The 16,666-nt window shown below is 38.8% G+C and overlaps 1 protein-coding gene across 2 annotated transcripts in view; it reads right to left on the bottom strand.

The window, feature by feature from the left end:
- The window catches only part of FHIT (fragile histidine triad diadenosine triphosphatase), a 1,417,053-nt gene that overhangs the window by 1,041,832 nt on the left and 358,555 nt on the right, over nt 1–16,666 (bottom strand). Inside the window, exon 1 of one of the 2 annotated variants that reach the window (XM_047097254.1) lies at nt 1,924–1,978. The exons of the other annotated variant lie outside the window; for it this stretch is intronic. The gene's annotated coding sequence lies outside the window, so the exon portion shown is untranslated. Of the gene's footprint in view, nt 1–1,923; nt 1,979–16,666 lie in introns of those variants that run through there. 2 annotated transcript variants of the gene reach the window in all.

The following is a 16,666-nucleotide window of genomic DNA, read 5'->3' on the forward strand; positions in this document are numbered from 1 at the left end:
GTTACACAACAAACTATATCTGAATTATGTTCAAATAAGCAGGGAGACTGGCATCTTCTGTAGAAAACATATGGGCTATCAGAAGTGATGTCCTGAATTGTTGCCTCATCATGACATTACTTTAATGAAGGCACTATTTCATATATGTAATAAACAATATGGTGTCTAATAGATTTGTATAAAATGCCTAAAATTAAGCAAGCACAATTACATGAGTTAGTATCATATTATCACGCAGCACTACATTTGATAATTAAAAAACAAATGAAAAGCCAGCCCACTGTCTTCATTGAAACTGTCAGTTGCAGATTTTTACTTTAAACTCTACTGGTCATTACTCTACCCTCTTCTGTGTTGGGTCATTATTTTATCTAGAAAACTCCAAACCCATTTTTTGATCCATACATACTACACGGAACCTTAGATTCTCCTAATGACCCAACAGATTTTTGGATAGTTAACTATCCTACTGTAACTGGTCTTGTTTAGAAGAAATGAAAGTTAAGATTGTGGCGGTAAAGGACAAGCTGTCAACCCATTAAATAAATTCCTGTTGAAAAGTTACTAAATGCACTGAGTATTAACATAATTTATTAGAACAATTAGAACACATCCTTGTTGTCTTTTAATTAGATTATTCCTTGTTCTGATAATTACACTAGACAAGGAAGAATAATAGTTTCAGGATTCTAAGATCATCTGTAGACTATGTGGAAAGAGAATGATCAATAATGCTAATCTACTAGAACACTTAAATTTCCAGAAAGAGATCTTTTATCATGAGCAATCCTTTGTATAATCAGCATTATTTCTCAATGTCTATGATAATCCTTCCCAAAGTTTAAAAGTAAAGATGCTAGACAAATAACATTTATTGCACTGTTGAAAACCCAGTCAGGCTGGGCCACCTCTGGCCTCTACTGGCTCAGACATTGCTTCACTCTCTTGCAAAATGCCAACAAATAACCACAAATGAAGGATTTAAGATTCCATGCAGAGCAGCACGGCCAGGAGTCTGAATATCTAACAGAGAAAAGACATGATTTTTAAGTTCTGATCCTAAGAGAGGAGTCATAAACTTCCCAATTTAAAAATATATTCAAATAGATGAAAATTTCTCATAAATGAGAGTTAATCTGAATATAAAACTGGTGACATTTCCATACATGAAGATATTATTTGCAGAAATTAATGTGGAGGTGTCTGTATGACAGGGAATATAGCTGGGCTTGCAGAAGTGGACTGAGGCCTTTACATATGAGTTGTATTACTATCTCTGGTTTTAAAAGTTTTAGAAACCACAGAGAATTCAAAAGCTCCAAGGTTCCTCTCATGCCCTATGCAACTGTCACCAAGCATGCTAGGAAATCCTAGAGAGCAGCTCCCAAGACTTCAAGGATTCAGAGTCTTTCTAAAAAGTCAGGAGTTGGCATATGCTGTCCTCTAGGATAACCCTACAGTTGAGCAGGATGATGCTGGGATACACAGAGTTGACACCAGTGAATCTGAAGGTCTCTGTAATAAGGGGCAACACAAATATCCCACCAGCAGCTTGGATTACAGGAATCTCAGCCCCACTGTTGACCGAGTCTGCCCTAGTCAATGCAAAGTCATAATGAGACCATGTCTAGACAGTATTGATCTCCCACCAGAGAAAAAAATAATTCAGAATGTGACTTCTCTTCTAGCTTGGCCCAAATAACACCCAAATCAGGAGTTTTCATTCATACACTGTGAGCATTCTCCATAACCAAAGTCATTTTATCAACTAGGCAGTCAATGACACACATAAGCTTCTTTTCAAGGTATATATGAAATTTTTGATATTTGAAGTCTTTCACATTCAAATAGCAAATAAGAAAGTTGCTTAAACCTATTAAAAAATCTAGAGACATCAAATGAGTTTTTATGTGTCTTTTTTACCTTGCCAGGCAAAGGAGACAAACGTTTAAAAAAATGAGCGTCCACACAACCTGAAAGAATGAAAACTCAAATTAACATGGATTAAATATCTAGAGAAGTCATTAGCTTAAGTCATCTGAATGATTTCCATGAAGTCTGGTAGTGTAAGAGCATAGGAACATCGCTATAACCCAGTTGTCCATTCCAGCTGGGAAGACCTGTTTCCCCATTGATGCACCTCTTTAAATTGTCAGGGGTGCTACTAAGAACTTAAGTTCCCCACTACTCTGATCTCCAGACTAGAGAAATCTATGGGGCAGAATACTATCTTAGAGGCACCAGAGATTTTCATTTGAGTGCCCAGTGGTCAAGCATTCCAAAGCCAGGCTGAGTATTGGCTCTGCTCCCAGAGAGTCAGGCAGGAAGGAAATATGATTTAAAACACAAACGGAGGGTTGATGGGGGGTGGGAGGGAGGAGAGAGTGGGTGATGGGTATTGAGGAGGGCACCTGTTGGAATGAGCACTGGGTGTTGTATGGAAACCAATTTGACAATAAATTTCATATTTTAAATAAATAAATAAATAAATAAATAAATAAACGAACAAACAAACAAACAAACAAACACTAGTAGGAATGGAGTTAAAAAGCTCCCCAGGCAGTGTGATAGTAAGCTAGGACTGGGAAACTCCAGCTAAAAAGGGGAGTCAGAGAGAATTCTCTCTGACTTGGCGGCTGAACTAAAACCATGGCTTTGAGGTATTCAGGTGATGCCACAGCCACAGGGAAGAAAGCCTTATAAGGTAGATTTTTTTGCCTCATTGAAGGAAAATGAAACAACCATTTCATTATTTTAAAATAGTATCAAGGTACAAATCTATCCAATAGAAGAATATTAAATAAAAACAATCCACAGGGAGATTTCTACCATTATAAATAGTTCCTTATAAATGCCACCCAGAGATAAAATTATCATTTCTGTGTTCCCAACCAAAATAAGCCTGCAAGTCTGGGAAATACTTTGCCCTCTAAAGCAACCAGAAGAAAGTCCCTTCAGTCTACGAGTTCTTGTCCTACTGGGTATTGAACCCTTTGAGCATTCACTCCCCAAACTGAAACTCAAAAGGCCAACTAATAGCTAGAGAACTGGGTAACTATGGATAACTAGAAACCTTAACTATTTATAGCACTACTTCCCCAAATAGTCTGTATATAATTTCTTGCAAGCTTAGTAAAAATCCTACACTTGTCTGAAATGAAATGAAGGGAAACCAATGATGAACTTCCTTTTCTCTGTGTTAATGAAAAACATAACCATGCCATGAAAAGCAAGAGAGACACAGTATTCATCCTTTTCTTCTCATCCAAGGAAGGTAACATTATGAGGGTTCTAATTTAGAGTACACCACTATAGCAGATTTCTAGGACATAAAGTTAAGTTTACAGTCTACCTCAATCCTAACACACTGGGGTTAAGGTAAGTATCTATACATCTCTCTAGTTATCAAGAGAGAGTGATAGTGGTAAAATAAATAAATAAAACTTGGATACACATTTAAAAGATGTGCTGCTTATTTCAAAATAAGGCAAGAACAATTGCAATTTAGGATGCTGTGTTGAAGAAACAACTCTCTTTAACAAAAATGGATACTAGCAAATACTTAAAAAACACATACACACACAAAGCTATGCTGTAACATTTGGTAGAATCTTATTTTACCATTCTGATTTGGCTAAATGTTAAAGTAGCCAAACATAATAGGAAAAAATTTCCCTATTGATTAGGTAATTGATTGGAAATATTCATGAACTTAGTTGAAGTATAAGTAGTAAGTTCCAGAAACAAGAAATAAATCACATGTATCCACAAAGAGGAATGAATGTGTTCTGTGCAATCTTGGGGAATAGATTTTTTAAGGAACTTCATAAAATCATTGACTCTGGAGCAGGAAAAAACCCTACACATATCAACCCAGAGCATTCTTATTCCTGCCTTCACAGCAAGAGCCCAAAAATAAAAGTTATTTCCTAAGACTTCCTCAGAATGTGATTCAATGCATTGTCTATTTAAATAAATGTTTTCTGCCATTTAAAGTCATGTGGCAATTTTTTTTCCCAATGACTAACCAAATATGCCTATTCTATCAATCAGTTATTTCTTTTCATTCTTAATTTTTTTAGTATTTATTTATTTTTGAGAGACACAGAGAGAGAGAGAGTATGAGCAGGGGTGGGTCAGGCAGAGAGAGAGAGGGGACACAGAATCTAAAGCAGGCTCCAGGCTCTGAGCTGTCAGCACAGAGCCTAACATGGGACTCGAACCCACAAACCATGAGATCATGACCTGAGCCGAAGTCAGGCATTTAACTGACTATGCCACCCAGGCGCCCCTCAATCAGTTCTTTCCTAAAGCTGCAAATGAAGACAGAGGGATAGCTCTTAGGTGCCATCCTCTCTCGTAAAAATCACACGTCAGCTATTTCTTTTCAAAAGTGATCAATCATACCTGTGACTATCTTCCAAAGATAGCTGAAGTTTTCCTGAATCTTACAAACTCAGTGCAAGAGCTAGAAAATGTCTTTCCAGGATGCATATGGAGGAAAGGAAGTCGTGCCATTTCTCTTAATTTATTTCTGAATTCCGCTTGGTCTTCATTAGTGCTACAGAATTGCCTTATTATTCAATGTCCTCAGTGACCCCTGATCATTTTTCCCTGAGGGTGCATATTTGTTCACTAACTATATTACAATTTTGTGATCTGCTGGATTTTCTCTGATATTCTACTCTACATCTGTCCGAAATTAATGAATTCCATTCTTCTTGGCTTCCACTCCTCCTGTTTATTAAATTCACTCTGAACATGGAGTTTATTTTCAAAGGAATTAATAATTCTTTATTCTCAGCTTGGTATTAACAATGAATTTAATATGCATTGTATTTAATCAATTTTTTTAAGCATACTGAAGACAAATTTAGTTACAATGTTAGTGTTCCAAACCTTCCATTCCCCCAGAAAAGAAATTTATTTTGCTTGGCCTTTCCCTTCACTCCCTTTCTAGGAGAACTATTAATTTTTGTGATGCAGAATTATGTGATTGATAACAAAAACAGAACTGGAAGATTGGGATGAAAATGAGAGGGGGGAAAAAGCCTAAGTCTGCAGCCTTAATAGATATAGTATAGCTATGAAAGTAAAGGGACAAAAGAAAGAGAGTACTGGCCCCTGAGTAGTATAAAGTGAAAGATCACTAGAAAGAGAAGAAGAATAGAAGGGGATTTTAAGAATCATTGCCATGTGCAGGGAACTCAGTGACTCCAACAACAATAACAACATTGGTAGTAGAGGAATCCCAGAAGAAGAAGAGAGAGAAAATTCATTTGAAGAAATAATAACTAAAAATTCCATTATCAGGACATCCAAATCCAGGAGGCATGGAGAACTCCCATCAAAATCAACAAAAGCAGGCCAACACCAAGGCATATTGTAATTAAGTTTGCAAAATATAGTGATAAAGTAAAAATGCTAAAAGTAAGGAGACAAAAGAAGTCTTTGACTTGCAAGAGAAAACCCAAAAGTGTAGCTACATATCTCTCAGAAGAAAGTTGGCAAGTGAGGAAGGAGTGGCATGATATATTCAACATGCTGAATGGGAAAAATCTGCAGCGAAGAATACTCTATGCAGCAAGGCTGTCATTCAGAATTGAAAGAGAGATAAAGAGTTTCCCAGACAAACAAAAACTAAAGGAGTTTGTGACCACTAAACCCGTCTTGCCAGAAATATTAAAAGAGACCCTTTGAATGGAAAGGAAAGACCAAAAGTGACAAAGATAAGATAGTAACAGAGAAAATCCCTAGAAACAATGACAGAACAAGAAATAAAATGGCACTAAATACATATCTATCAATAATTACTCTGAATATAAATGGACTAAATGCTCCAATCAAGAGATATAATGTGTCAGAATGGATAAAAAAACAAAACAAACCAAAACAAAAACAAGACCCACTTATATGTTGCCTACAAGAGACTCATTTCAGACCTTAAGACACCTGTAGATTGAAAATCAGGGAATGGAAACATTTATCATGCAAATGGTTGTCAAAAGAAAGCCAGAGTAGCCATATTTATATCAGACAGACTAGATTTTTTTTAAATTTTTTTAATGTTTATTTATCTTTGAGAGAGACAGAGACAGAGCATGAGTCGGGGAGGGGCAGAGAGAGAGAGAAAGATTGGGGGAGAGAGAGAGAGAGAGAGAGAAAGAGAGAAAGAGAGACAGAGTCTGAAGCAGGCTCCAGGCTCTGAGCTGCCATCACAGAACCCGATGTGGGGATTGAACTCACAGACCATGAGATCATGACCTGAGCCAAAGTCAGATGCTTAACCAACTGAGCTGCCCAAGCACCCCCAGACAAAGTAGGTTTTAAACCAAAGACTGTTACAAGAGATGAAGAAGGGCACTGTATCATAATAAAGAGGACAACCCACCAAGAAGCTCTAACAATTGTAAATATTTATGCCCTCAACACAGAAGTGCCCAAATATATAAAACCATTAATAACAAACATAAAGGAACGAAGTGATAATAATACAATAATAGTAGGAGACTTTAACACCTCACTTACATCAGTGGACAGATAATCTAAGCAGAAAATCAACAAGGAAACAATGGCTTTGAGTGACATGCCAGACCAGGTAGACTGAACGGATATATTCAGACCATTCCATCCTAAATCAGCAGAATACACATTCTTTCCAAGTGCATATGGTACGTTCTCCAGAACAGATCACACACTAGGTCACAAATCAGGCCTCAACAAGTACAATAAGACTGAGATCATACCATACTTATTTTCTGACCACAATGCTATGAAACTTGAAGTCAACCACAAGAAAAAACTTGGAAAGGCCACAAATACACAGAGGTTAAACAACATGCTACCAAACAATGAATGGGCCAACCAGGAAATCAAAGAAGAAGTTAAAAAAACACATGGAAACAAGTGAAAATGATAACACAATGGTCCAAAACCTTTGGGATGCAGCAAAAACAGTCCTAAGATGGAAGTATATTGCAATAAAGGTCTACCTCAAGAAGCAAGTAAATCTCAAATGACCCAACCTTACACTTAAAGAAACTAGAAAAAGAACACATGAAATCGAAAGCCAGCAGAAGAAAGGAAATAATAAAGAACAGAGCAGAAACAAATGATATAGAAACTAAAAACAAAACAAAAACAAAACAAAACAATAGGACAGATTAATGAAACCAGGAGCTGGTTTAAAAAAAAAATAGCTGTGCAATGAATAAAATAATTTTCAAAGTTCTTAAAGAGACATAAGTAAAATTTAGAAATATTTTTCGATAATTTGCTATCTTAAGACTGAACCACATGTGGCCCCAGCACTTATGTACATGACACAAATATCATCCAATGCTGATGTTTATTCATTTACATCTGAACTTTGGTTTCCTTTAAATGTCATAAACACAGACCAGAAACAAACTGAATCATCCCAGAAATTTTCAAGAGCTCTCACATTGCTTTAAATGAAATTCCATTAGTTAATTCACAGGTCAAAGTCTGGGACAACCTCAGAAACTACTTGAGTAATTAATAAATTTATATGGCAACATACTGAAAATAAAAGTGTCAATCTGTTAGTGTCAAATACCAAAAAAGACACAGCGCTAGGCAACAGTTGCTACTTTGTAATGCAGTTTTAAACTATTGGCAATGTATCTGAAACAAGCATATAAGAAGAAAATTAAGGAACAGCCTTGTAACTTATATGATAAGCATCTCCCAGAAGATTTTGAGGCAGGTGATAAGCACTTAATGGCTTTAGTGCTTTGCTCTACAGATCACCCAGCAAAATATGGGCATAACCTCCACTGGAATGTGGGGGCTTTTTATGTCTTTTTTTAGTTGAGTTATATTATTAAAAATCAATACAGCATAACATGGTAATTACATTCTTAAAGAAGTACATAAAATAAAAAGAAGAACTTTAACTAAATTAAAAGTTTATCACCCTTAGACCAATATGTTATATATTTGTAAATTAAACCTGTCACCAATAAAGATGTACCATATAGCAAGGGTATGCATAAAAGAATGAGATAGAATGGAGGATTTAGGAACACATATTACATATATAGTAAATAAAAACTCCAAGGCATTCTCAAGGATCTAAGCAGCCTATACACCAATACAGTAAAATCATATCTTCAGGGAGACTTGAGTTCTATAGCTAGGGCCTAACACAAATGTTGCATATAGTCAAACTTAACACTGAAGATCATTTTAATACCTGTAGGGTATGAATTCTGTTGCTTTGTTTATTCAAGACCGATGGTACATATCTGAGAACAAACAACTGAGCCAGAAGGAAGCAAAGGAAAAGCCGACCTACAGATATCTGGGTACTCAAACCACCCAGTCTTTAAGAAACTACCAAATCTCCCCCAATGAGTCCTTACCAGATAAGTGGTGAAGTATAAACTTGTAAACCCTCCAGCAGGATTTATTCCGCTGTTTTAACATGAAATTTTTATAACTTTAATATGTTAATAGATACATTTGCATTGTTAAGATTAAATATCATAATATACTGGGGCACCTGGGTGGCTCAGTCGGTTAAGCGCCCGACTTCAGCTCATGTCATGATCTTGCTGTCTGTGAGTTCCAGCCCTGCATCAGGCTCTGTGCTGACAGCTCAGAGCCTGGAGTCTGCTTCAGATTCTGTGTTTCCCTCTCTCTCTGCCCTCCCCCACTCACGCTCTGTCTCTCTCTCTCTCTCTCTCTGTCTCTCAAAAACGAATAAATGTTAAAAATTTTTAAATAATATAATATATATGAAAGCATCAGATACAGATACTGGCACAGGGCAGATATTCGGTAGATATGCTGGGTTTTAATCTAAGTCTCGTTTCATTGGACCCATCAACACACTGCTCTTTGAAATCTTGTAGAGAAGATCATAATAACTGCTTCTGTTCTTTTCAAGCTGGCATGTCCATCCAGCTGGGGCACCATGAGGAACAGCCATCACCTGCATACTTTAGGCATTGAGTAGAAGCGAGTTTACCCTGGTGCTGAGTTCTGAGTGGATATAAGGTGAATCCAGTGCCCACAGGAAGCACATCTTTATGCTTGGGTCACATCTAAACAGACTGGCTCCTGAATGGGCCTGCTCTTTCCAAAGCCAAAACATGGCACATTGGCTCAAACTATAAGGCTATCAAACCAGGAGGGTCCATTTCTTTTCCAAAAAAGAAATTCCAAAAAGGCATTCCTTGAAAGCCCCATAAAATTCATTTATTCGTACCTTACATAATATATGTATCCATGGGTCCCCTTTACTGGCACTTAATAGCAATGGGATGCCACAAAAATCTGGAAATTGTAATTCTTTTTTCCTTCCTTATCCTTCCCCCCCCCCACTTCCTTCTTTTCCTCCTTCAAGTTTCTGCCTATAGTAAAACCCCAGCAAGAAGGAAAGTCAAATGGATTTTCCTACTAGTGGACATTTTTGTGATATACTCATTTTTGGTCCTCGTATGAACTTCCTCCAGGGTGCTCCTTTATGGGAATAAGGTATGCCAAATGAAATAGAGGACTCGAGGCACAATTTTACCCTTGACATATGAGAGAGAATATTTTTCTCCTGGATTTATGATGTAATGCAACTCAGCCACTTTCTTTTCGTCTTTTCCCTCGTTTGCACTTCCTGAATATTGCTGTACACCATCATCACCATCATCATGAATTTATAGAGTGCCTATGGCTGTGGCCTCTAGGCAGCTCCTAAATGATCTAATCCAGATATCATTGTCTTCGGCTCCCCTTGGCAGGAGTCTATTTACCATTCTGCTTTCTTATGGAACTCTGCTTCCGATTATTCTTCATAAGATGTTTTCACTTTCCTTTCTCTCCCTTAAGTTGGATCTCTTTTATTTCTTCCTCTCATTGTCATATTCTCCTGGGCCCTAAGCACAGTTACTCTACATTTATGGGGATTTACATCATCAAATTTAGACACTCTTGAGAACTTTCCTATCCAACTGCCTTTTCTAAGGTAATTTTTAGCAACACTAACTAAGAGAAAAGCTTTAGACTCTAGAATTCCAGGGCTCCAGGCTCACTCAGACCCCTGCTCTGATATCACATGTCAGAATGATGACCACCATTATGGCACCCCGGGCCAAACTCTCCAAAGACAGCCACTCCTCAACCCCCTAGGATTCTAACTGGGAGTCTTTCAGAGATCAGACGTCCAGGCTTTGGATTTAGACAGACAGGGGTTCAAATCCAGCCTCTGGCACTTAATTTGGATACAACCTTGACCTCCACATCACCTTTCTCAGCTTCAATTTCTTTGACTGCAAAATGAGAATGAAAATATCCACCTAAGCAGATCGTTGAGAGGCAGAAATGAGGTAATCTGTGTAAAACATACACAAAGTCTGGCACACGGTAAGCATTCAAACTTGGTAGCTATCATTTTTATTCTTATCAGTTAAAATATTGGATAGAATGCATTTGTCTTCAAAGAAACTCACAAAGTTGACCTCAGAGCACACATTAATACATTATTTAGTAGACCCCAGTCCCAAACACCACTCAGTTCAGTGTGTTCATACTTGGAAGTCAATAAATATTTTTAAATTAAAATTGAGGACACACAGAGAGTCAGGATTTGGAACCAAAGGAATAGATAACAAGTCATAAATTGGGATATATCATTAAGAGCCTCTATTCTCAGAAAGTACATCTCTTTTAAAAATATATTTACTACAGTTACCCATGGAGACTGAGTATTTTTGTCATCAGTTGCAAAACTGTCTCCGGAAGGGGAATAACTGTGTAATTATAACTCTGGCCAACTTCACACATTAACCTTTTATGTAAGGGAAGAACAAAAATGTAGACTCTGGGCAAGACGCTGGGAAGCAGAGGGAGAGAGGAAGAGAAGGAAAGAAGGAGAAAGAAAAAAGAGAAGGAGAGCAGACAGGTTTGATGAGGAACAGTAATTTGGCTTTTGGCCCTTGTCTCTACCAGCACAGATGGGAGGACCAGACCATTTATGATAGCTGTCAGGTCTCTCCATAGAAAGTGAGCAATGGGACACCTCCCACCTCTCAATTCAGAGAGTAGAGCTGTCAATTGCTACAGGACTTCTGTGTGTGTGTATATATATATATATATATATATATATATATATATGTAAATTATTATGATGATTTTTAAAAAATAAGCTAAAAGTCTAAACTCAGTGATGAAACTAATTGGGCCCAATCCACCAGTCTGTGAGGTTTTTACTCTTGGATATGAATACGTTCTTTTAAGGCAGAAAAATAAAAAAACTCATTCACTGATCCTGATCTGTAAAAAGAACAACATGATCTGCTTTTGTACCCAACACACTGTCTTTTAAATGATATTTCTGCCTCTTGCTTGTTGGGCAGGTTAACCGATCCTTTATGTGCTTGACTTCCTCACACCTAAAATAGACAGGAAAATACCTGTGTGGAGGAGGGTAGCAGGCCGGCCATGCTTTCCCTTTCCCTGGGCCTCCACATCCATCCAAGGAGCAATTCCTAATCGGATAGGCCATATTCCAGCACAGTGGTTGTCACTAAAAGGCGGGGTCAATATACAACAAAGCCTCCTTCCCCCATCTCCACTTCTTCTCCTCTAAGTTGGAAGAAGTGACTCCTCAGGGAAGGGTAAGCGTTTTCTTCTCTCTCTCCTGCCTTCTTTGCAACATTAGGCAATAGCACATGTGAGCCAAAATGATATCCAGAGCTCCAGCTCTTGCCCCCACACTTTTATTCTACCCTGCTTTCTCACAATGTCCCCACTCAGAATTCCTTAGCATGCTGTTCATTTGAGGGAGCGATTTAAGAAGTGAGAGGAGGTCCCATTTATGACCTCTTTGAGGTCAGCCTATGTTTATTAGTGTTCAGTACTAGGAGGTCTTGAGTACTGATCCAACTTTGTTACCATTGCCACCTTAGGGCCTTTGCATTTGTTATCCCCTCTCTCTGGAAAGTTCTGCATCATGAAATCATGGATCTTTAAATCGTTTGGGTCTCAGTTCAAATGCTAACTCTTCAGAGAGGCTTTCCCTGACCATCCAATCTTAAGTAGCATCCTCGCCACCACCAAGCAACTATTACATTAATCTATTATTTTGTTAAAGGCTCTCATCCCATTTCCTTACTTTCTTCATTTATTTGCTTGATTCCCACCCCTACCTCTGTTCTAAACATTTCCATTAGAAGGGAGGTCCAATGGGGCGCCTGGGTGGCGCAGTCGGTTAAGCGTCCGACTTCAGCCAGGTCACGATCTCGCGGTCCGTGAGTTCGAGCCCCGCGTCAGGCTCTGGGCTGATGGCTCAGAGCCTGGAGACTGTTTCCGATTCTGTGTCTCCCTCTCTCTCTGCCCCTCCCCCGTTCATGCTCTGTCTCTCTCTGTCCCAAAAATAAATAAACGTTGAAAAAAAAAAAAAAAGAAGAAGGGAGGTCCAAGAGAGCATGGTTCTTGTCTGTCTTGTTCACTACTTATTTACAAAGAGTTGGGTGACTATCACAAAGCAAGTTCTTATTAAATCACAGCTATCATTACCTGTTTCTATCACACCTGGTCCAGCTACCTCCTATGCTCATCCTGGTCCAGTAAAGTCTTTTGAAAACTCTTCTCCTCCACTGGTATACTATAGGCTTTCTAAATCTTAGATAAGGCATCTCTGTTATAAATTTGTTTTCACTAAATAAAAATTTACATAACCTATTCTTTATTTGTACAGTATCTTATTCCATTTACTTTATGTGTATTTTTTAAAGTTTATTTATTTATTTGGAGAGAGAGTGTGTGTGTGTGTGTGTGCACATGTGTGAGCAAGAAAGGGGCAGAGAAAGAGAGAGAGAGAGAGAGAGAGAGAGAGAGAGAGAGAGAGAGAATATCTCAAGCAGGCTCCACACTGCCAGCACAGAGCCCGATACAGGGCTCAATCCCAGGACCCATGAGATCATGACCTGAGACAAAATGAAGAACTGAACACCCAACCAACTGAGTTACTCAGGCATCCATTTAATATACTCCAATTTAAGGGACTCAGCTTAGTGAATGTTCCCACATACCAAGAATAAAGTAGCTGATGCCTTTCTTACCCACAAGGATAGTCCTAAAGAAGCACTTTACATCTGCCCTCCAGCTCCCTACACATATGTACACAGTGGAAAGCTCAGATTCCCATTCCAGATAATCTCCAGCAGGGAGGGAGGGCGGAGAAACACATGTTGAAAAGAGCTAACCTAAAACCATAATGCTCTTGAAAACATTTCCAGTTAACATTTCTTCTTAAGAAAGTCTCAATCCCAGCCCACCAAAAATAGCTCAGTGGCATGTTAAATTGGGGATAGTTGTTAAGTTGGAGCTTAAAAGGTCTCTTGGAAATCTCTTCAAAATGAGAACAAACTGAGGGCTGATGGGGGGTGGGAGGGAGGGGAGGGTGGGTGATGGGTATTGAAGAGGGCATCTTTTGGGATGAGTACTGGGTGTCGTATGGAAACCAATTTGACAATAAATTTCATATATTTAAAAAATAAATTTAAAAAAAGGAAATTTCTTCAATTCTCCACAAAATGAAATAAGGCATAGCCTCTCCAGAAGTCCAACAAAGGACTTTCTCCTAGCACAAGAAAAGATAGTTATTTCTTCGGCTGAATATAAGATGAATTAATTAGTGTGAATTTGTCAGATATACGCGTATACACACACACACACACACACACACACACACACCGCAACCCATTTAAAAATGTGTATATATACACATATTATACATATACTACACATGTGTGTGTATATGTATACACACACACTGTTTTTTTTAACGTGCAACAGAATATGTCAACAAGTACTGGAGTCACACTTGGCACTAAGATGCTTATACTAGGAGATTCAGGAGAATAAGACTGACTCCCAGCTCCCATCTCACATTTAGCATGAAGCACATATTCATTGAGGGGAATCTCTGGCAGAATGGCCTATATTCTTTGAATTGGTACTTCTTACTCTTGTCATTTGTTGCTAATTCTGTATGGCTAAAATGGCAGAAGTTCAATGTACATAAGATGCAACTCCATTCTATTCAAGACCGCTCATCTTTACGTTAAAATGTCTTTGTATTAAAAATCAAAAGATGGTGTCCATACAGAACGTAACATGCTAACCTGAACTCCATTTTCCTACTTCATGGACAAAGAATGTAGACAGATCTCATACTCAGGGAAGGTACTAAAACAAATCTCCACACGTGTTTAATTTAAAAACCAAACAAGCAGACCGGTACCTTTTTATGATAAAGTTAATCTTATAATATCTTATACATGTCTTTCTTGGAAGTAGCCTTGATGTAAATCTTTTTTAAAAAGGAATAAAACCAGCGTTTCTGTAAAAGTTGTGAGGGCTGATTTTATATATCAACTTGACCGGGCCAATGCGTACCCAGATATTTGGTCAAACATTATTCTGGGTATGTCTGTAAAGGCATTTACCTGAGTTTAACATTTAAATCAGTAGGATGAGATCCAGAGAAGATGGTGGAGTGGAGGATTCTAGGCTCATCTCCTCCCAGAGATACACCTAGATAGCACCCTCATCAGTGTAAATAACCCAGTAGACGACCTTAAGACTGACAGAACAGATTCTCCACAGCAAAATGTAGAGAACAGGTCACATCTAAGAGGGTAGGAAAGATGGAGATACAGTCAGGAGACAAATAAACCCATGGGACTGTCCACAGGAGGGATGCTGCAGGCATGAAGATGAGAGAGGAAGAGACACCCACAACAGGTACCTCAGGCATGCAGGACCCACACTGGGAAGACAAATCCCCATAACATTTGGCTTTGAAAACTAGAGGGGCCTCACTTCATCCTTAAAGAGACAGCAAAACAAAGAGTCACACTGAGCAGCAGCCCATGGAAGCAACAGTTTGGAAACAGCCTGAGGTATACAGGAAGGAGACTTATTTCCTAACCACAGAGCCTATGCTGGAGAAGCAGGGATCTTTGGGAGACTTCTCCAAGAACAAAAGAGCTGGTGGGTGCATCCCCTCCCCCTTTCCCTGCCTAGATACATGGACATCTGCTGGAATGAGTGTAGCATGAACACTCTCCACCCAGCTTGGTAAGAGCATGCCCCACCCCTGAATTGTCCTGTGAACCCAGCCCCTCCATCTCAGCCTGAACAGGACTTTTCCCAGGCAGTTGTAGTTCCTCTCCCGCAGCATAACAGTACATACCTTACTGGCATCCCACACCCTGCCCGTCTGTTCTCCTGTAGATCTGCTCCCTCTAATATACCCTTGGCCAGAGCCCATCCAAAGCAATGTCAAAAACCTGGCGTTGTGCAAGTAGCCCTGACAGTGGCCAGCATCACTCCAAAGTGACTCCTGCCCCAGGGAGAGGGGAAGAGAACCACACACACCAATCTGATGGTGGTCTAGCAGTTGGTCAGAGGCTGACATCTGGTCTGACTGCAGGCTCTGCCCACCAATATAAGCTTCTCAGAGAACAACACAAGGAAAGTGCCCTACAGCTTGGTGCTACCACATCTCCAGCAAACACCTGGTTTGATTCAACTCACGCCTAAAGAGCCCCAGACTTATCTACTAACAACACAGGGTCTAAGCCCTACCCACAATAAAGAGCCATTGAAGACAAATAGACTGAAGGAAAAAGCGGCCCATTCACTCACTCAGCAAGGTGCATGCAACACACATTGGAAACACCCCTGAAGCACCAGATTCTGGTGAACATAAGACACTGCAGTTCAGGGCACTATAGAACCTCTTTTCATAAGGACACTACTTTCAAGAGCAAGAGACATAGTTGACTTTCCTAACACACAGAAACAGACACAAAGAGTTAGACAACATGAGAAGACAAAGGAATATGTCCTAAATGAAATAATAAGACAAAATCACAGGGAGAGAGGTAAATGAAATGGATATGAGTAACATGCCTGATAGAGAATTTAAAGTAATAGTCATAAAGATATGCACTAGAGTTGAGAAAAGAATAGAGGACTTCAGTGACACCTTTCACAGAGAGAACATAAAAAACAACCAATTAGAGATGAAGAACTCAATAATTTCAATGAAAAATACCCTAGAAGGAACAAATAGTAGACTAGAGGAAGCAGAAAAACAGATCAGCAACCCAGAGGACAGAGTAATGGAAAGCAATTAAGCTGAAGAGGATAAAAAACATCATCATCATCATCATCATCATCATCATCATCATAAATGAAAATAGCCTAAGGGAAAGCGTCCACACCATCAAGTGTAATAACATTTGCATTATAGGGATCCCAGAAGGAAAAGAGAGGGAAAGAAAAGGACACAAAAATGTATTTGAAAAAAATAATAGGTGAAAAATGACTGAATCGAAGGAAACAAAAATCCAGATCCAGGAAGATCAACCCAAGGAAGCCCATACCAAGACATAAAATAATTGCAATGGCAAAAAGTAGTGATAAAAAGGGAATTTTAAAAGCATCAAGAGAAAAGAAAATAATTATACCCAAGCAAAATTACATAAGGTACCAGCTGATTTTTCAGCAGAAACTTTATAGGCCAGAAGAGAGTGGAACAATATACTCAAAGTGCTGAAAGGAAAAAACCTGAAACCAAGAATACTGTATCCAACAAGGCTATCATTAAGAACAGAAGGAGATATAAAGAGCT

Source organism: Lynx rufus, unplaced genomic scaffold (genome assembly GCF_022079265.1).
Source record: "Lynx rufus isolate CCGP_SWC_20201006 ecotype Redwood Valley unplaced genomic scaffold, mLynRuf1.p SCAF_4, whole genome shotgun sequence".
NCBI lineage: Eukaryota > Metazoa > Chordata > Mammalia > Carnivora > Felidae > Lynx > Lynx rufus.